The sequence below is a fragment of the Physeter macrocephalus genome, chromosome 8 (genome assembly GCF_002837175.3).
Source record: "Physeter macrocephalus isolate SW-GA chromosome 8, ASM283717v5, whole genome shotgun sequence".
Taxonomy (NCBI): Eukaryota; Metazoa; Chordata; class Mammalia; order Artiodactyla; family Physeteridae; genus Physeter; species Physeter macrocephalus.
In genome coordinates, this window is record NC_041221.1 from 130,665,030 (window position 1) to 130,686,755 (window position 21,726).

A 21,726-nucleotide genomic window follows, 5' to 3' on the forward strand; every position below is an offset into this window, starting at 1 on the left:
CTCAGCGGCCATGGCTCACGGGCCCAGCCGCTCCGCGGCATGTGGGATCCTCCCGGACCGGGGCACGAACCCGTGTCCCCTGCATCGGCAGGCGGACTCTCAACCACTGCGCCACCAGGGAAGCCCTTTCAAGACTTTTTGATGCTAATCTCTGAAATCCTCTCCCTACCCTCTACCCCTTCCAAGGATGCAATATTGGTTTTGGCCTAGCATCCTTGTAGGAAAGGGAAATTCTGTATTAGTTCTCATTTCACAGGTCAGGTTGCTAATGTGACGATTCTGCCAGTTGCTGGGTGTATCGACGCCGATTACACTTTTAGAAACTAAGGAGCCATCACAGAGTAGGGCCATGGACCCAGGGTGAGAGGAAGATTGTCCAAAACCTCATTTATCACCTGACCATCATAAACCTTTTCTTTGACTGGTAGACTACAGGGGCATTTTGAGTCCCCAGGAATTAGCAAAAATTAAGATTCAGTGTCAAGATGCCCCCAAAAGGATTGTATATTTCCTTAGTCTACAGTCACCCTAGTAAATGGCTATGGATTCCTTTGGGGAAAGCTTGGGAGCATGTGGAACTGTTGTAGATTTCTTCCTCAAGAGGGCCAAGAACTCCCTTCAGTCATGTGGTTTCAGGTATATGAACTGGCCTAGGTCTGGGAAACTGCACAAGAGATCACAACTTGGCTTCTGTCCACTGGATCTCATTTTTCCTGTTATGTAGACCAAGTAGTATTTGAGGATGCTGCCCATCTACTTCGCCTCTGGGGCACTGTGATAGAGCAGCTACCAACAAAAATGTCCATGAACAACATATTTTGATTACCACACTAAATACATGGGAAGGAGGAAGGAGGAGGATATCTGACTGTCACCAGTGTCATCTGGCATTGGCTTTCTCTGGTCACAGCTGATGTTGAAAGTTGGTTTTCTCTAGACTTAACCTTCCTCTCCTGAGTGCTTTTGTGGATTCTTCAGAGACAACATTGGAACATTTCGTTGCATTTTCCTCTGGATGGCTACTGGTCCCCTCCCTCCCTCAATCTGCGGGAATTTGGGGGTCTATCTCTCTTTAGGGATGCTTTCTCCTTCTGGTGTTTTTAGACCAGCCCTTTCCCCCTTTTTCCCATAGCTGGTCTGTAAGAACATTTATGTACCAATGGCCTCGCTTTTGGCAAAAGCATAGTTGGCTCCAAATGTACCTCACACCTCTCTTTCTCTCCCTTCCCCTTCCCCTCTCTCTCTCTCTCTCTCTCTCTCTCTCCCGTCCTCTCTTCTACAATCCTCTCTTCTTCTCACCTTTCCTCTTCTCATCCACCCCCCTCTATCTCATGTTTACACTCTTCAGGTGTCTATCCCAGCCCCCCAACTCCAGAGGCCACATCCAAGTGATTTTCTTACAAGTGATCTTACCGAAGCCCCTCTTGCTAGACTTGCTGGGCTTGGGACCTCAGATGAGAGGTAGAGAACCCATTTCAACAACCTGTCACATTTCCATAGATGATTACATATGCATGAATTGTCTCTGGAAGGATACACAGGAACAGTGATTGTACAGGGGAGAGGAACAGGGGACAGAAGTGGGACAGAGGCTTAGTTTTCACCATTTACCGTTTTGTACTGTTTGAATTAATTTCTCATGTATATGTTTTAGCAATCTGGAAAATACAAATTAACCTATCACCTTTTAAAATAAAATTTTTAAAGTGACCTCCTTGCTTCTGACCTCACTGGACAGTTTTCTCAGACAGAGACATTCAGAGTCCCAACTCAGGGGCTATGTGGTCTTGGAGAAGGTGCTATTGATCCAGAAAAGCCCACTATTTTTTTTTATATATTTATTTTTGGCTGTGTTGGGTCTTCGTTGCTGCACACATGCTTTCTCTAGTTGCAGTGAGCGGGGGCTACTCTTCATTGCAGTTGGCAGGCGGATTCTTAACAACTGCGCCACCAGGGAAGCCCAAAAAAGCCCACTATTGACTTGAGCAGGCCTCTAAACTTTCTGGCCTCAGTTTCCCCATCTGCTAGACATTTGCCCCACCATCCTCCCTGAATTCCAGGGAGTCAATCCATCTGTCAGATCAAAGTGTGATAGAACACTTTTCTCAAGGCTGAAGGACACAGCCATTCCTCCCTGCTCCTAAGACTGTGCAGGATGGGTCATGCTGAACTTCCCAAGCCCCAGGTCCCTCCAGATCAGGTGGGTGCAAGCACGTAGGGTGTTGAGGGGTCTGAAGCATGTCTCCTGCTTGTCAGCCAGCCTCCTCTGATCCCCTTCCCCAAGATTCTGCCTCAGCGACATCCTCCGTGATCACCTTCAATTTAACCCCTCCACACCTCTGATTCTACCTTATATGATGGGAACACTATAAATAGTATATAAAATATGTGTATAATATCATATGTATTATATTATATATAGCAGTTATATCATAAAGTTCTTGTGAAAATTGAATTGGGTAATTAGAAGAACCTAGCTAATGTAAAGGGCTCAAAACTGCCACATATTATTATTATTACCATTATTATTATTATTATTATTACCATTATTATTATTATTATTATTATTATTTTAAACCAGAGTACATAAATGGCCCCAACTGATCTACCAGGTGAGGAATTAGGGAACGTATCCTCCTCAGCAGCAACTCGGGTAGTGAAAGGCAAATCTCTCAAAACAGACTTGGAGGGACTTCCCTGGTGGCGCAGTGGTTGAGAGTCCGCCTGCCGATGCAGGGGAACCGGGTTCGCGCCCCGGTCTGGGAGGATCCCACATGCCGCGGAGCGGCTGGGCCCGTGAGCCATGGCCGCTGAGCCTGCGCGTCCGGAGCCTGTGCTCCGCAACGGGAGAGGCCACAACAGTGAGAGGCCCGCGTACCGCAAAAAAAAAAAAAAAAAAAGAATCCACCTGCCAATGCAGGGGATATGGGTGTATGCCCTGGGCCGGGAAGATCCCACATGCCGCGGAGCAACTAAGCCGGTGCACCACAACTACTGAGCCTGAGCTCTAGAGCCCACGTGCCACAACTACTCAAGCCCGCACACCTGGAGCCCGTGCTCCGCAACAAGAGAAGCCACTGAAATGAGAAGCCCGCGCACCACAACGAAGAGTAGCCCCCGCTCGCCGCAACTAGAGAAAGCCCGCGCACAGCAACGAAGACCCAATGCAGCCAAATATAAATAAATAAATATTAAAAAAAAAAAAAACCAGACTTGGAGTGAGCGTGCACACACAGACACAGTTTCCTTGAACTTGAGCCCTTTTACAGTAAAGGACAATTTGGGTGAGGCCTGGTAGTGGGGAGCAAGAGGCCTCGAATGTGGATATTGCCTTGGACACACAGCCATTTTACAGTTTGAACCATTTCTGATTGATCGCTTCCCTCTGGCTGCCAGTAGGTGGATGGTTCGGGGTGGAGTGAGCAGTCTGTGATACATTAGCATTTTCTTTTCACAGGGGCCTAGAGAACAGGGGAGGAATTTGGAGAAGCTACAAAGATAACTCAGGGCTGCTTTGAACATCTGAACTCAAAGCACTTCAGAAGCCAAGAGGTTGGACAGCCACATCGATCTTTAAGTTCTTGGAACTAGAGCCTCAGATGTGGGCTGTGCTGAGGGACCCAGGATCTGAATTCCTCACAGAAGTTAGTCAGAGATCTCCCAGCCTATCTGTGCTGTGGACCAGACCCAAAAATCCCTCCTAAAGTAAATAATCAGCCTTCAGAGTCTTGAGCAGGCCCTAGTATTGGCAGAAATGTCAGTGGAGCCATTTCTGGGAAGCTCTTGCCTGTTTTCCAAAGCATGAGACCACGGCGAGAGCTGGGTCGACAGAAATTGCCCACAGCGGGAGCCAGCTCGTACCTTACCTTCTCACCAAGGTCCTCCGCAAGTAAGAGATGTGGGAGATGACGCAACCACAACCCGCCAATAGTCTCACCTCTTCCTCTCACTGTGGGAACAACTGGCTCCCAGGCTATGAGAAAGATGAGACTTTCTCACAGGCTTCTGCCTGAGAAACTCTAGACAGCCTAGACATTTGCCCACTGAAACCACTGCCTCACGGGGCCAAGTGGTCTCCCCAAAGAGGTACCATCCATTAATGTGTATAACGCATCTAGGGATCTGCGCTCCCCCATCTCTAGTTCCTACCAAGAGGCTGTCTGATTTGGGAACTACCTGTGTATCCCTAAGAAAGCAAGATGCCAAGTACCTGCCATGGAATCAGTGCTGTCGACTGAGGCCAAAGCCATTTCTCCAAGTTCGTGCCTGCCCTTTGCTCTCCATGAAGTCAGTAGACCCAGGGATTGAACATAGAATGACTTGATGTTGGGACTGATGGACCCCAAGTGCCTGAGGCTGGGGGGAACAAGGGGTGACCGTTGTGCAGCCTTTTACCCTCACTGTCTGTCGGAGCCTTTGGACCCACTGTGAAAGCCAGAAGCACTCTTCCAGGATCCACAGAAACTCTGAAGCTTCACTTTTCCTGAGAACGCAGGTAAAGGAGGGTCCCCTTTATGGTGTAGTCACACTACCCCCTGCTGGACGGAAGGCAGCATGACAATGAGGCCTGCCATGGCCAGCATTTGGAGACATTTGCCAAGAGTCCACTGCGGGCAAGGCACCAGGTATACAGTATGCACTCAATACGTGTTAGTCATTGTTACTGTGGCTGTTTAGTTTCCGTCATTGTTGCCAGTGTTGTCATACAGTGAGCACCTTGGGAGGTCAGTGTGGGCTGAGAGGGGTAGGGAAGAAGGGGTCCAGAAAGGGCTTCAGATGAGTGGGACTTAGAAAAGCAGAAGGGGGACCGTGAGCCAGAGCAGAGCTGGGACACATCAGGAGAGGCGGTGGGATGTGCTCCGCTTCCTGGCCTTGCCTTGCCTGTCTCAGCCACCGGACTGAGAGCTTCTGCAAGTGTGAGCCCTGCATGCAGGACCCTTCCTCAAGGTTAGAGAAGAAGCCGCACGCGCCTGCGACACCAGCACTTGCAACAGCACGTCCCACTTCCAGGGACAGCCCAGCCCTAACCAGCCAGAATAAGCACCTGTGGGTGCAGAGTCCCCTCGGCACCATTCCACTAGCAGACTCTCTGCAAACTCGGTTCGCCGCTCTGCAAACATTTGCTGAGCTGATCCAGCTCAATTTTAGCTGTAACAGACCAAAACCTCAAGTGAGCTAACATGACCTTGCTATTTTCATTTCCATCAAGATAAGAAAATGCTAAGATAAGTAATTGTCAGAGTTAATAATTTAACAATGCAATAGAGCTTGTAATTAAAAATAAGCTGAAGGAGGCCACAAAGTGATTGTGGTAATGTTTCGAGGGCCAATTATAGAAAAGCCGCCTCTCGCTATGCAGGGAGAGCGAGAAGGGAGGAATCAAACCCATTAAGGCTCAGAGCAGTTCATGCACCATGAAAACCCGGTCCTCGAAGTCTGGTCTATAGGAAAGCTTTGGATCCATTTTGCCAATATATGGATCCATATATTCATATATATATATATATTCAGCTCCATATATTTTCCCTATTCATTTATTTATCTATTTGTTGTTTTTGGTTTTGTTTTGCTTGAGTCAAAATTGTGAACTCCCCCTTGCCTCCCTGCCCCCGACACTCCTCCCCTTCAGGTACATTCCTGGAGAGTCCAAAGCACCGTTTCTAAGCCTTGGTCCCATTACACCCTGGTGACCTTGGTTAGTGTTACCAAACAGCTTACTTGCTTTGTACAATAGAGCAGGTTGTAGAACAGTGTCCCCTTTCTTGTCTAGCATTCATACCTACTCTCCAGAGAGAGAACAAGCCGGTGTTAGATCCATCACCCAGGAATGTGGCAGCTGTGGCTTCTGTCGCCCCCTAGTGGTGGTGCTGACTAGCTTCCCTCTGCACAGAAGGGCAGGCTCCAGCCTCCGAAGTCAACCCCATTCCAACCACAAACAGAGCATACCACATAGTCCACATATTTCCACCTAGAGAACCTCATCTAAGCTATCTTTTCCAGACCTAACTGTTTTATTTTTAAATCAATAAATTTCCATCACAATTAATTATAACCACAATATCATAGACTTTTTCTCCCTCACACACAAAAAAATCTGTGTTTCCTCAAAAATCTAAGCCTTTCCATGGAGGGGCACGGTGTATGTGAGCAGCACCATCGTGCCCATGACAGTGGGCAAAAGGGAAAAAGGGCTGTGCAACCTGGTGGGAGGGGCAGAGAGAGAAGATGGGGAAACCAGGACAAGGAATGGTAAGGGCATTATCCAGGCATACGGCCCTGGGCAGCGTCTGACCCCAAACTGGAAGCTTCATCCACCAGTGTGGCCAAGAGAACCTCAAAACTATACCCAGCAGGCAAGAAACACCTGCCTGCCTTCCCTTATTCTATGGCTCCAGGCCCCTTAAGCCAGAGGGCCCACAAGAACGTGACTGAGGAAAGAAGGCAGAGATGTATTTGTAAAACTAACAAAAAGGAAGCCCAGAAATCATCTTTGGAAACCTAGGAAGTCTCTGGAGTCTTAGGACCATTAGATCCTGCAGAAACCTCCCTTCAACAGAAACTGAATTTACAGAGAAAATGCCAAGACTTTTTTTGAGGGTGGTAGATTTACTTATTCAAAGAACACACAGACCCACAAATGTTCACCCTGGCCAGCAGCCTCCTTGCTCCAGAGTGAGGCTCATGGCACCTAAAATAGAAATTCCCCTTTTCTACCTACCAGAAACCCACCTATAGATTGAGGGTGCCAAGAAGTCAAGAAGAGAGGGTCCAGTCCCAGGAGTAACCCAGGGATGGAGTCCAAAGTTCCACACCTAATCCTACCTGTGGGGTGGGCCACCTAAAGCTCAGACAGCTATTTCTTGGAGAAGAGAGGAAGAGGAGTGAGATCAGAAAGAGTCTTCAACCCTCCAGAAAGGCCAGAGTTCATTCATGCCTTCAGCTGTGGAAACACAACTAGGTATGGGCTCTAGAGAGGGCCTATTCTAAGAGTGTGTGGGTGAGTTAGAGAAGGCCAGAGCTCCCCCTCAAAGCAGTATCCCAGCCTCCAAAATGAAATCTCTGGATCCCTTTCTAGAAAATAAATTCAGTTTGTATGTTCTTCTATTCAAACAGAAATATGGAAAGATGAGTTGATTTCAATTTTTTCCCTCAGTTTTCTTTGGAACCAAGATTTGACCCCAGGAGCCAACTAAAGCATCATATCCTTGATGAATCTTCCCCTTACCCTGTATCCCTGGAACCCAACCCAGGGCCTGGCTCAGTACAGGCAGTCATCAAATGTCTATTGAATGAATGAGCTGCCTGTGGGCTCCTGGAGCAGGGTGAGACGCCAAACTTTATATTCCTTTATAGGCGTAGCATGTCTCAGAGTAACTCCTCTGTTTTGGTGTTTGACTTGGCAGTGCCTCCTTCCTAATGCTCTGAAAGACATCCTTTGTGTGTCCTCCTCTGCTGGAACACAGTTTACCACATGGCTTTCAGCCTGCAGGCCCGAGGCCTAGAGTCTGGTCCACATGCTAATGACTTACAGCAGCAAAGAAGCCAAATAGACTTTGAAGGTGTTGTGCTCCCATCCACCCTCCACCAGGCAACAGAGCAACATTAACCTCCTTGCTGCAAAAGAGCAGGCTAATGCAGGCAGAACTGAGTTTTTAATGGAAAATGAACACACTCTTTATTTGTTGGCAACAATAAGGTGAATGACTTCCAGGGTCCAAGAGAATCTTGCCATCGACGCTCATGTAGTAGAATTCCCTTCACTTGAAGTACACTAAGGACAGGGGGGACACAAAACATCATATCTATTCACTTGCAGAGCCTAACAAGTGATGGTCCTATTGCTCAGAGAGACCTGACAAACACAGGGCATCAGAGAGAGTAGCTAGTTCTGCCTGACATCTTTGCCAACACATAATCCATTTCATCCAGAAAGAGGGAAACTGCTGCCTCTAACTATGATGGAGTAGATAGTACAGTCTAGCCCTCCCACCATAAACAACAATAAAACTGGAATGTTTATTTGTTTGTTTGGTTTTTGTTCATTTATTTCCCAATCATATTTCAAAGAGCTGGAGTCCAAATAGAGCATGACGGTACTACCTACTGAGCTGAAGAGGCAGAGATCAGAGTTTAGAGCAGCTAAAGCAGCTATAATCTGAGAGGTAGGTCATTGAAAAAAAGCAAAATGTGCGGGTAAGGAGCCCAAGAGGTCAGTGTAGGGGTTCCTTGTAAATCTGTAGCTGATGGCTAGTCTATACATGTGTAGAAAGAGACCACCTAAGGCTTGCCAGATAGTAGCCGCTATTGGGTTGTGAGAAAGAGTGCTGAGGGAATCTGATGTTACGACCCTGCCTGAGTGAAGAAATCTCATTAACACAGGATAACACCACATTAACACTCCTGACACTCAGCTGAGATATCCAGAAATTATTGAGCTGAAAGGGACAATAACTGAAATTCACTAGAGGGGTTCAATAGCATATTTGGACAGGCAGAAATAAAATCAGCAAACTTGAAGATAGGACCACTGAAATTATCAAGTCTAAAGACCGGAAAGAGAAAAGTGAAATGAACAGAGTCTAAGAGACCTGTGGTACACCATCAAGCAGACCAACGTACGGATTGTGGGAATCCCAGAAGGAGGAGACAGAAAAGGGCAGAAAGAATATTTGAAGAAAAATCATAGCCAAAAACTTCCCAAATGTGACAGGAAACATGAATCTACAAATCCAAAAATCCAAGAAGCTCAACTCCAAGCAGGATAAACTCAAAGTGATCCACACTGAGACACATTATAGTCAAACTGTCGAAAAACAGAGAGAATCTTGAAAGCAGTAAGAGAGAAGCAACTCATCTCATACAAGAGACCCTCAATAAGAGTAACAATCAATTTCTCATCAGAGACCAAGGAAGCCAGATGACAGTGGGATGACATGTTTAAAGGGCTGAAAGAAAAAACTGTCAACCAATAATTCTAAGTCCAGCAAAACTGTCCCTCAAAAATGAGAGATAAATTAAGACATTCCCAGACTTGTTAAAAGCTGAGGGAGTTCAGTACTATCCAATCTGCCCTACAAAAATGTCAAAGGGGGTCCCTCAGATTGAAATGAAAGGACACTAGACAGTAACACAAAGCCACATGAAGAAATAAAGATCTCTGATAAGATAAAGACATGGGCAAATATAAAAACAAGTATATTTTTGGCTTATAACTCCACTTTTTATTTCCTACAGGATTTAAAAGAAATACATAAAAAATAATTATAAATCTATGTTACTAGGCACACAATGAAAAAAGATGTATGTGACAACAACAACTTAAAGGGAGGAGGATGGAAATGTTTAAGAGTAGAGTTTTAAAATGGATTGTTATAAATTTAGAATGTTAAATGTAAAACCCATAGTAATCACAAAGAAAATATCTATAGAATATATACAAAAGGAAATGGAAACAGAATCAAAGTGGTTCACTATAAACTTTGTAAACACTATATTTGTGTTTACAAAATAAGGCAGTAACAGAGGAATGAGGGACCCAAAAAAAAAAGTATAAGACATACAGAAAATGGGAGGAGATCAAGATGGCAAAGTAGGAGGATGTGGAGCTCAGTTTCCCACATGAACACATCAAAAATATATCCACAGTTCAGACCTTTTGAGCATAGCTGCCCATAATTTTCGCTGGGCCTTGCAATCAACAAATGCTGTACTTCTCTTCACCAAAAAAAAAAAAAAAAAAAAAAAAAAAAAGTCCACATATGGAGCAATTCTCACTGAAAAACAAACTGGAGACTGGCAGAAAGACTCTTATACAACCAAGACTGAAAGAAAGATCTACACGGAATCAGATAGGAAGGGAAGAGAAGCAAGCAGTTCAGGATCTGCACCCCTGGGAGGGGACACAGAAGAGAAAGGAGGTTACATGGGCTCAGAGATCCTCCCTGGGGAGTAAGCAGTTCCAACTACATATTGGGCACTTTAGTTCTGGGGTTCAACATTGGGAGGACGAGTCCCCCTAGCTGATTTGAAAACCAGTGGGAATGACAGGGGGACTGTAAGAAATCTAGACTCCACTCATGAAAAGTGCACACACTTGCTTACCCTCGAAACAAGGCAGAAGAAACTTCCCTGGACTCTGGCCAATGTCCTGCAGTCACCTAAGTGTGCACCCCAGCCCAAGCTAAGCACCTATTCCAGCCCACTTGCTCCAAGGCACAGCTCCACACTAAGGTGAAGGCTACCACAGCCAAAGAGAGTGAGCAGCTGTGGAGGACAGAGCCAGCTCAGACCCAACACAGCATCTGAATGGGGTGAGGGCAGCCATTGCTGGTGTTCATGGAGGAAGCCAATCAGGAGTGGCCGGGAGCTCTGACTGACAATGGGACCACCCCAGCCTGCACGCCAACCCATGCCAAATACCCACTCCAGCCCCTCTTGCTCCAGCACTGCTCCTCTCTGGGGCAAAGCTACCAATGCTGGGAGGTGGGGAAGCACACATTTAGAAGGGACCAAGGCAGCATGGACCTGAGCCTCAGGGCTTCCACTCCAGAAATTTGGGACGTGACACCACCCCTGATAGGGTGGTGATGGTCAGTGAGCAGAGGAGAAGCCCTGCCTCACACCTGGCTAGCTCTAGCCCCTCCATCTCCAGCCCCACCTCAGTGATAGCTGCCAGCACACCCTAGGGGAAAACATGACTCATACTCATGTCAGACCCACTCTCCCAGCAAAGCCACTGGGCACACACAGACTGTATAGGGACATTCCCACATAAGGACACCCTTCAAGACCAGGATAGGTAACTGTTTCACCTAATTTAATAGATAGAAAGTTAAGCAAAATGACAAGACAGAGGAATTTGTTTCAAATAAAAGAACATGAAAAAAGAACCCTAAAAAAACAAATAATGAAACAAAGATAAATAATTTACTAGATAAATAGTTCAAAGAATTAGTAATAAGAGTGCTAACTGAATTAGGAAAGATAAGCGATAAACACAGTGAGAATTTTAACGAGGAACTAAAAAAAATTTTTTTTAAGACAATCAGAACCAAAAAAATAGAATAACGGAAATGAAAAACACACTAAAAGGAATTAACAGTAGACTAGGTGATACAGAAGAATGCATAAATGATCTGGAAGATAGAATAATGGAAATCACCCTATCAGAACAGCGAAAAGGAAAACAAATTTTTCAAAATGAGAACAGTTTAAGGGACCTCTGGGACAACATCAAGTGTACCAACATTCTCATTATAGGGGTCCCAGAAGGAAAAAAAGGGGTCAAAAATGTATTTGATGAAATTATGGCTGAAACCTTCCCAAACCTGAAAAAGGAAATAGATATCCAGGTACAGGAAGAACAGAGGATCTCAAACAAGATTAACCCAAATAGACCCACACCAAGACATATCATAGCTAAAATTACATACAGAAAACAAATAGTAAAATGGCAGAAGTAAGTCCTTCCTTGTCAGTAATTATTTTAAATGTAATGGATTAACATCTTCAAGTGAAAAGGCAGAGATTGGTAGAATGGATTTAAAAGCATGATCCAACTACATGCTATATACACAAGAGATTCACTTTTTTAAAATATTTATTTATTTATTTATTTGGCTGTGCTGGGTCTTAGTTGCGGCATGTGGGATTTTTCGTCACGGCATGGGGGAATCTTTAGTTGCAGCATGCGGGATTTTTTTAGTTGCAGCATGTGGGCTCTTAGTTGTGGCATGAGGGATCTAGTTCCCTGACCAGGGATTGAACTCTGGCTGCCTGCATTGGGAGCATGGAGTCTTAACCACTGGACCACCAGGGAAGTCCCGAGATTCACATTAGATCCAAAGATATCAATGTGTTGAAAGTGAAAAGACAGAAAAAGAAATTCCATACAAAGTGTAACCAAAAGAGAGTTGGGATGTCTATAGTAAATCAGACAAAATAGACTTTAAACCAAAAATTTTTTAAAGAGACCAAAAAAAAAGTCATTATATATTGAGAAAAAGGCCATCAAGAAGATATAACAATTATAAACATATATAAACCAACAACAGAGCCTCAAAATATATAAAGCAAACATAAACAGAATTGAAGGAAGAACTAGACAGTTCTATAATAATAGCTAGAGACTTCAATACACCACTTTTGATAATGGGTAGGCAATCAGACAGAAGATCAACAAGAAAAGAGAACACATGAACAGCACTGTAAATCAACTAGACATAACAGACATACATAGAACACTACCCAACAACAGCATATACTTTCTTCTCAAATCCACATTGAACATTCTCCAGCATAGACCAAATATTAGGCCACAAAACAAGTCTCAATAAATATTTTAACACTGAAATCTTTAAAAGTATATTTTCCAACCACCATGGGATTAAGCTAAAAATAAATAATTCAAAAGAGAAACCAGAAAATTCAACATACTCTTAATCAATGATCAAACAAGAAAGCAAAGATGAATGGAAATGACAACATATCAAAACTTATGAGATGCAGAGAAAGCAGTGCTCAGAAAGTTATAAATGTAAATGCCTATAATAATAAAAAAAGGGAAAGGATCTAAAATCAATAACTTAACTTTATTCCTTGAGGAACTAGAAGAAAGAAGAGCAAAGTAGCCCAAAGCTAGCAGAATAAAGAAAATAAAGATTAGAAAGGTGACAAATAAAATAGAGAATAGAAAAATAATAGAATCAATGAAACCAAAAGTTAGTTTTTAGAAAAGATCACAAAATTGACAAACTTTTAGCTAGACAGACAAGGGAAAAAGACAGAAAATACACATAATTAAAATCAGAAATTAAAGTGGAGATATCACTACTGACCTTACAGAAATAAAAAGGATTATAAAAGAATACCATGAGCAATTGTATGCCAACAAATTGGATAACCTAGATGAAATGGACAAATTTCTAGGAACACACAAATTACCTAAATGATTCGAGATAAAATAGAAAATTTCTACAGACCTATAACAAGTAATGAGATTGAATCAGTAAACAAAACCTTCTGACAGAAAAGGTCAGGACCAGATGGCTTCACTGGTGAATTCTACCACACATTTAAACAAGAATTAACACCAACCCTTCTCAAACCCTTCCAAAAAATAGAAGAGGTGGGAACACTTCCTCTCATTCTATGAGGCCAGCCATACCATGATACCAAAGCCAGATGAAAACCTCAGAAGAAAAAAAATATAGACCAATATCTCTATGAATATCGATTTTAAAATACTAGCAAACCAAATCCAACAGCATATTAAAAGGATTATACTTCATGACCGAGTGGAACCAATGCAAGGGTGGTTCAACGTAAGAAAACCAATCACTGTAACATATCACATTAATAGAAAAACGGGGGAAAGATCATCTTAATTGATGCAGAAAAGGTATTTGACAAAATGAAAGAGCTTTTCTTCATTTTAAAAAACACTCAGAAAACTAGGAATAAGAGGGAACTTACTTGACATGATAAAGAGCACTTACAAAAAATACATAACTAAAATCATACTCAGTGGTAAAAGACTGATGAGGAATAAAACTAGAATACTCACTTTCACCATTGCTATTCAACATTGTACTGGAAGTTTTAGCCAGAGCAATTAGACAAGAAAAAGAAATAAAAAACATCCAAATTGGAAAGGAAGAAGTAAAACTATATTTGCAGATGACATTATCCTATATATTGAAAATCCTGAAGAATCCACAGAAAGCTGCTAAAACTAATAAGCAAGTTCAGGAAAGTTGCAGGGTACAAGACCAAAACACAAAAATCTATTTGTTTCTATACACTAGCAGTGAACAATCCAAAAATGAAATTAAGAAAGCAAATTCACTTACAATAGCATCTAACAGAATAAAATGCCTAGTAATCAATTTAACTAATGAGGTAAAAGTCTCATACACTGAAAATTTTAAACATTGCTGACAAAATTTTAAAAGACCTAAATAAATGGAAAGACACCCTATGTTCATAGGTAGGAAGACTTAATATTATTTAAATGTCTATACTACTCAAAGAGATCTACAGATTCAATTCAACACCTATCAAAATTCCAACAGACTTTTTTGAAGAAATAGAAAAGCTGATGCTTAAATTCATATGGAACTGCAAGGGGCCCAAAACCACCAAAACAAACTTGAAAAGAAGAATAAATTCAGAGGACTTGTACTTTCTGATTTCAAAACTTATTACAAAGCTACAGAAATCAAAACAGTGTAGTTCTAGCATAAGGATAGACATATAGAGCAATGGAATAGAACAGAGAGTCCAGAAAAAAACCCATATATCTATAGATACTATTCTTGACAAGGATACTAAGCCTATTCAATGGAGAAAGAACAGTCTTTTCAACAAATGGTGCTGGAAAAAGAAAACAAATGGTCCTAAGACAACTGGATTTCCACATGCAGAAAAGAATGAAGTTGTAACCTTACCTCACAAGATGTTAAAACTAACTCTAAATGGGGAATTCCCTGGTGGTCCAGTGGTTAGGACTCTGCACTTCCACTGCCAGGGGCCCAGGTTCCATCCCTGGTTGGGGAACTAAGAACCACAGGCCGTGTGGCCAAAAAAACAAAACAAAACAAAACAAAAACTAACTCCAAATGGATCAAGACTTAAATGTAAGAGCTAAAACCATTAACTCTTACAAGAAAACAATGTTTCATGACCTTGGATATGGCAATGAATCCTTACTCACAAAGTCAAAAGCATAAACAAGAAAAGAAAAAACAGATAAATAAATTGAACCTTATCAAAATTAAAATCTCTTATGCATCAAAGAACATAAAATGGGAGAAAATATTTGCAAATCATATATCTGATAAGGGATTAAGATCCAAAATACACAAAGAACTCCTAAAACTTAACAACAAAAAGACAAACAACCCAATCAAAAAAAGGACAAAGAGATATACAAATAGCCAATAAACATATGAAGATATATTCAACATTCTTAGTCATTGGGGTAATGCAAATGGAAACTACAAGAAGATACCACTTTATACCTATTAGGATACATATAAATAAATGAATGAATAAAAATAACAAGTGTTAGCAAAGATGTGGATTTAAAACCCTCCTACATTGTTAGTGGGAATGTAAAAATGGTGCAGCTGCCGTGGTAGTGTGGTAGTTCCTCAAAAAGCTAAACATAGCGTTATGATATGACACAGCAATTTCACTCCTAGGTATAAACCCACAAGAATTGAAAACAAGGACTCAGATATTTGTATGCCAGTGTTAATTGCAGCAATACACAATAGTCAAAAGGTAGAAACAACCTAAGTGAGCATTAACAAATGAACAGATAAACAAAATGTAGTATATACATATAATGGAATATTACTCATCCATTAAAAGGAATGAAGTTCTAATACAAGCTACAACATGAAAACATTATACTAAGTGAAATAAGCCAGATACTAAAGAATAAATAGTATATGATTCCATTTATGTAAAATATCTAGAATAGGCAAATTCATGGAGACAGAAAGTAGATTAGAGGTTACCAAGGTTTAGGGGGGTTTCTATTGCTTAATGATTGCAGAGTTTCTGTTGGGGTGATGAAAAAGTTTTGGAAACAGTTAGTGGTGATGGTTGCACAATGGTATGAATGTAATTAATGCCACTGAATTATATACTTAAAAATAGTTAGGGCTTTCCTGGTGGCACAGTGGTTGAGAGCGTGCCTGCCGATGCAGGGACATGGGTTCGTGCCCTGGTCCGGGAAGATCCCACATGCCGTGGAGCGGCTGGGCCCGTGAGCCATGGCCGCTGAGCCTGCGCGTCCGGAGCCTGTGCTCCGCAACGGGAGAGGCCACAACAGTGAGAGGCCCGCGCACCACCAAAAAAAAAAAAAAAAAAAAAAAAAAAAAAGTTAAATGATAAATTTTAAAGTTATATTTTACCACAATAAAAAAAATTTTTTAAGCCAACAGCAAAAAAGCAAACATTCCAGTTACATAAAGAGACATTTCACCAAAGAGAATATACAGATGACAAGCACATAAGAGATATTCTATATCATTATCTATTAAGGAAACACAAATTAAAACCATAATACATCATTACACACCTATCAGAATGCCTAAGTAAAAAAATAGTGACAACACCAAATGTTGGTTGGAATGCAGAGAAACTGGATCATTCGTTTGTTGCTGGTAGGAATGCAAAATGAGACAATCACTCTGGAAAACTCTTTAGCACTTTCTTAAAAAACTAAATATGCAACTACCATATAACCCAGCAATTGCAGTCCTGGGCATTTATCCCAGAGAAATGAAAACTTATACTTACACAAAAATCTGTATATAAATGTTTATAAGCAGCTTTATTCATAATAGTCAAAAACTGGAAACAACACAGACACCCTTGAAAAGGTGAATGGTTAAAAAATATGGGGTACACCCACACCATGGAATACTACTGGGCAATAAAAAGGAAGGAACTATTGCTACTCACAATGACCTAGATGAATTTCCAGATGATCATGCTGAATGCAACAGCCAATCCCAAAACGTTATATACTATATGATTCTATTTATACAACATTCTTGAAATGACAAAATAACAGAAATGGAGAAGAGCTTAGTGGTTGCCAGGGATGAAAGAAGGTTCGAGGGTGGGAGGGAATTGGGAGTGGCCATAAAAGGGCAACAAGTGAGACCCTTGTGGTGATGGAAATGCTCTGTATCTTGACTGTATCAAGATAGTACCCTGGCTGTGATAGTGTATTATTCTTGTACTAGTTTTATAAAATGTTATCAAGGGAAATTGGGTAAAAGATACACAGGATCTTTATATTATTTCTTATAATTGCATATTAATCTATAATTATCTCAAAATTAAAAGTTTAATATATATATTAATTATTAAACACTATTACTAAAATATATTTAATATGTATAATATATATTAAATCCAGATATATGTGTATGACTATATCTAGAAAAAATACAAATGTCCATCAATAGAAGAATGAATAAATAAATTATGGCCTATTAGTCCAATGACCACTACTCAGCAATAAAAAGTAAAAACTGCTGACAATGCAACAATATGGGTGAATTTAAAAACAAAAACCAAAAGTAAAACCATTGTGCTAATCAAAAGAAGTCAGACACAAGAGAATACATACTTTTTACTCCACCTATATGAAGTTGTAGAACAGGCAGAGCTAATCTATGGTGAAAGAAATCAGAAAATGGTTACCTCTGAAAGGTGAATAAAGAAGCACCTGGAAAGAGGCACTAGGGAACTTTCTGGGGTGATGGATCTGTTGTCTGGGGTGGCAGTCACACAGATATATATAATTGTCAAAACTGACTGAACAACTTAAAATCTGTGAATTTAAGTATGCAAAGTAGACCTCAGTAAAACAGAGCTATAATTTCCTCAAAAAACCTTAAGAACTTCTGTTCATCAAAAAGACACCATTAACACAGTGCCAAGGCAAGCCAGACACAAAGAGAAATGATGTTGCATATACAACCAACTAAGGGCTCATATCCAGAACAGAGAACTCCCACAAAACAGTAAGAAAAATACACTCAAATAGAAAAATAGGTGAGAGACTTGAAAAAGAACTTCACAAAAGAGATATTCAAATGCCTGCTAAACATGAAAAAATGACCAATATGATTAATCATTAAGGAACTGCAAAGTCAAACCACAATAATAGCTCAATGAGATACCCACCAGACTAGCTAAAATTAAGAACACTAACCAATGCTAAGTGTTAGCAAGAATGTAGAGCAACAGGAACTCTCACACCCTGCTAGAAGAAAGAGTGTACATTGGTTCAATCAACTTGAGAAAATTGTTTGACATTAGCTATTCAAGTTGAATGTATGCATCCAGCAATTCAACTCCTAGGTATATACCCAGCAGAAATGCAAACACTCCTGCAAGCAACAAAAAATGTGTATATAAACGTGTATAAGAATGTTCCTAACAGTATCATCCATAATAGTTTGAAACTGGAAATAACTCAAATGTCCATCAACAGTAGACTAGATATATTGCAGTATATTTTTACAATAGAATACCATTCAGCAATGAAAGTGAATAAACTACTGCTACATGTTGAAGATGAATCTCACCATCATAATGTAGAATGAAAGAAGCTAGTCACGAAAGAATATACACAATGCATACTGTATGATTCAATTTATATGAAAGTCCAAAACTTACTAAATTGTAGTGTTTAGGAATATATATTTACATGGCAAATCTAAAAAGAAAAGCAAGGTAGTGATTGCCATGAAGGTCAAAACAATAACTCCCTACAGAGGGAGTGAGAGGGTGATGATTGGGAAAAGGAGCGTGGGATGTTGGCAAAATTCTATTTCTCTGCTTGGACAACAGCTACATAAGCATTTGCTTTTTAATAATTTGTTAAGCTGTACATTTGTCTGATGCATTTTCTTATAGTGTGTTATGTTAAATTCATAATAAAAGCAATTTTTAAAGGAAGAAAAAGAGAATACACCTAAATGTTTAGGGCCTAAGGGGACAGGAGCTTTGGATAGTTTTTCTTCTTTTGTGTAGCTGTCTCATTTTCTATAATAATAGACAATTAGTGATTAAAAAAGAAAAAAAACAGGGAGTCTGGAGTCAGACCTTACCTTAATTCAAACCCCAGCTCTCTCTTATCAGCTCTATGACATCAGGCAAGTCGCTTGTGTGCTTGCTTCCTTATCTGTGAAATGGGGATAATAATAGTAACTACCTTATTTGGCCAGTGGGCACACACGGAAGAGTGAGTTCCTGATCCATGGGAAGACCTCACTGTTAGTTGCTATTGTAATAAGTCTAAATTACCTTGACCATGAAGAAACAAAGGTGAGGTAATTCCCTGGCAGTCCACTAGTTGGGACTCTGTGCTTTCACTGCCATGGGCTGGGGTTCAATCCCTGGTCAGGGAACTAAGATCCCACGAGCCAAGCACCGTGGTCAAAAATTTTTTTTAAAAAAAGGTGCAATCTGGTTTCTGGTGTATAACATTCATCACACTTCACTGTGACTGCTTAATTCCTTTTCTTCTCTGCCTGACAGAGGACACCATGGGGACAGAGACAGTGTCTGCCTTGACCTACCGGCAGTCCCAGCTCACAGCACAGAGCCGGAGTGAAAGGAGCCCAGGTGTTTGGCTTTCAGTGCGATAATGTGGTAATGGCAGAAGGTGGACACCTGAGGGTGAACCTCGGCTCCCAAGCCCTGCCTCCGTCCTTGCACACCTCCCAACCCTCACCCCTGGCAGAGCTGCAGGCTCCCTTAGCTCAGGCACGCTGAGGAGCCTAAAAGCAACCCTCCCTGGGGTCCTGGGTCTCACTGCCTTTAGACAAAGTTCTTGGGAACAGCCCAGGGCATGATGGGAAGGACCCTTTGGCCTTGCTTCAGGGAAAGGATGAGGATGGGAAAAGGGAATGGGGTTGGGAGGCTCCAAGGAAGCCCCATCTGTTCCCTAGCAGGCTGTACAAGCCCGGATGACACGGTATAAACCCAGCTCTGACAAGCTGCATGGTTCCAGGGAGCCCCGGGGGAGCTGGGCAGGCAGTCCCAGGACTGTGGGCAGCTTCTAGCAGCTCCTTCGAGATCTCACTCCTAGGTGGGCCCAAGGTTCCAGCTGGCTCTTCTGTCATCAGTGATGTGTTGGAAACTCCTCCCCGTACACAAAGTCCTTTCACAAACATAAATCCATTTTTTCTTCCTGACAAACCCGGAAGCTAACCAGTTGCCCATTTTATAAGGTAGGAAGCTAATACAAACACAGAGCTCAGACCAAAGTCATCCAGCCTTGACCTCATCCCACAATCCTCCTTCCCCTCCATTTCTCCCCAGGTCTGTCTTCCTAGAACAGCAGGTAGGTGCAACGTGGACCAGGACGTCCTTAGACTCAGCAAAGCCCAGGGATGTTCGTTAGCCCTGGAGATCCCAGACCCTTCCTCACGCCCAGGGGATCAGGAAATGTGTTTGGCCTCTCCCTGGAGGCTGCAAAATGGTATGTGAGGGACTCTGAGTCTAGAGGTCAGGCCTAGGGTGGGAATCCAACCCAGAACTGTCTGACACAGGGCCCACCAGAGCTCTAACCCACTGCAAGGCACTGCCTCCTTTGGAAGGGTCCCGGGAGTGCTGTCCAATCCACATTCCGAAGGGTAGCCTGGGAGAGAAGCACAAAGGGCCTTATTAGAAGGGCATGCAGGAAGTAAAGGATTCCCAGAACACGGCATCTCTAGGTTTCCCAGCAGAGAAATGAGGGAGTTTTGGGGGTTTGAGAGAAAGATCCATAGGGTTTCAGAGCAGAAATATTAGTGTGTTAGGTAGAGAAAGGCTTCCTAAGGAGCAGGGGCTTTTAAATCTGAAACCTCATCAATAGTGGCAGAGGGGTCTGGGACTCCTTAGGAGGGAGCTGGAAGACAGGTGGGTAAAAGCTGCTGCTTATGGGTCCAAAATCAGGCTCCCTGGAGCCACTTCAGCAGCCTAGACAGCAGGTCACCACCACACAGGGCTCTTGAGAGGGGACTCGGAAATAGCCCCAGGTCCATTTCCACAATCTATCCTAGCGACTTCCCCTCAAGTAAGTAAATGCCAAGTAAGTAAAACGACAGGTGAACAGAATCTAGCTACAGACTGACCTCAAACCTCAGGACAGCCCCCTTTTCAACTCCCTTGGAAGACGTCTGGCTCTCACAAGATACTTTTAACCTCTTGAATTTCTGCTGGGAAGTTCCCACACCGTTTTCAGCTTACTGCTGAAAAGGAGGCAAACTGTTGCACCACCAGATAGGACTGAGAGAGGGCAAAAGGCAAAAGACAAAAGGCAAAGTCAGCCAGAGAGGTAAAGAGAACCAGAACACTTCTGCAGCTGTGCCTGCAGTAACCTTCTCCATCCCCTTCACCTTCTCGGGCAGCAGCTGCTTTGATCAGAACCTGGGATTTGAATGAAGAGGTGATATCTCACACAATTAATGTGGGCTTTAGCCTTATGTAGGAATGTGGATATTCAGATAAAGCTCACACACTACATCTTGGTTCTCCCCTACCACCTGCCGTGCTAGGTCCCAGATGTTAGTATTAGACTGTATGCCGACTACATGAGCCAGTGCAGGGCCTGTTTTCTCCTCATCTAATTTCGCAAGTATGTCATCAAATGATTTCAAGGGGCCTAGGAGGTGTCAGGCAGTGCTGAGTAAGGGGCTAGAGATGAGTAAGGGCCAGTCTCAGTTCTCAAGCTCACACTCTGTGGAGCAAACCATAGCGAGGGCTGCCTCCTGCACACATTCTACTAAAGAGCTTGCATTCACCCTCTTGAGTTCACATCTAAAATCAAAACCCCAGTCAAGACATGCCTGCCTGCACAAATTCTAAATGTCTGTTTCTGTCTCACAACTTTCAACACATTCTTTTTCAGATAAGATACAGAAACAGGAACTAAAGTGTTTTCTATTTTGCCGTTAGTACCAACATTTGGTGCAGTGCTCCTGGTCTCTCCAGAAACTGACACTGAAAGAAGGCAGCAGACAATACCACATGTAAGTAGGATATATTAGTGCTGTAAGACTCAAATGTGGATCTTATCTGTGCCATTCAATCCTATTTACGCCTTTGCCTCATTTAACCCAACAAACCAATTCCAGTACAGAAATGTTCACCACAATATTATTTCTCAACCAAAAACTGGAAACCATCTAAACATTCAAGAGGAAAATA

General features: G+C 42.3%; 1 long non-coding RNA gene across 1 annotated transcript in view; it reads right to left on the reverse strand.

Annotated features, from left to right (window-relative positions):
- The window catches only part of LOC129392345 (uncharacterized), a 191,468-nt gene extending 172,767 nt beyond the window's left edge, over positions 1-18,701 (reverse strand). Inside the window, exon 1 of the long non-coding RNA XR_008618118.1 lies at positions 18,642-18,701. This is a non-coding gene — a long non-coding RNA (uncharacterized lncRNA). The remainder of the gene's footprint in view (positions 1-18,641) is intronic.
- Positions 18,702-21,726: the final 3,025 nt, after the last annotated feature.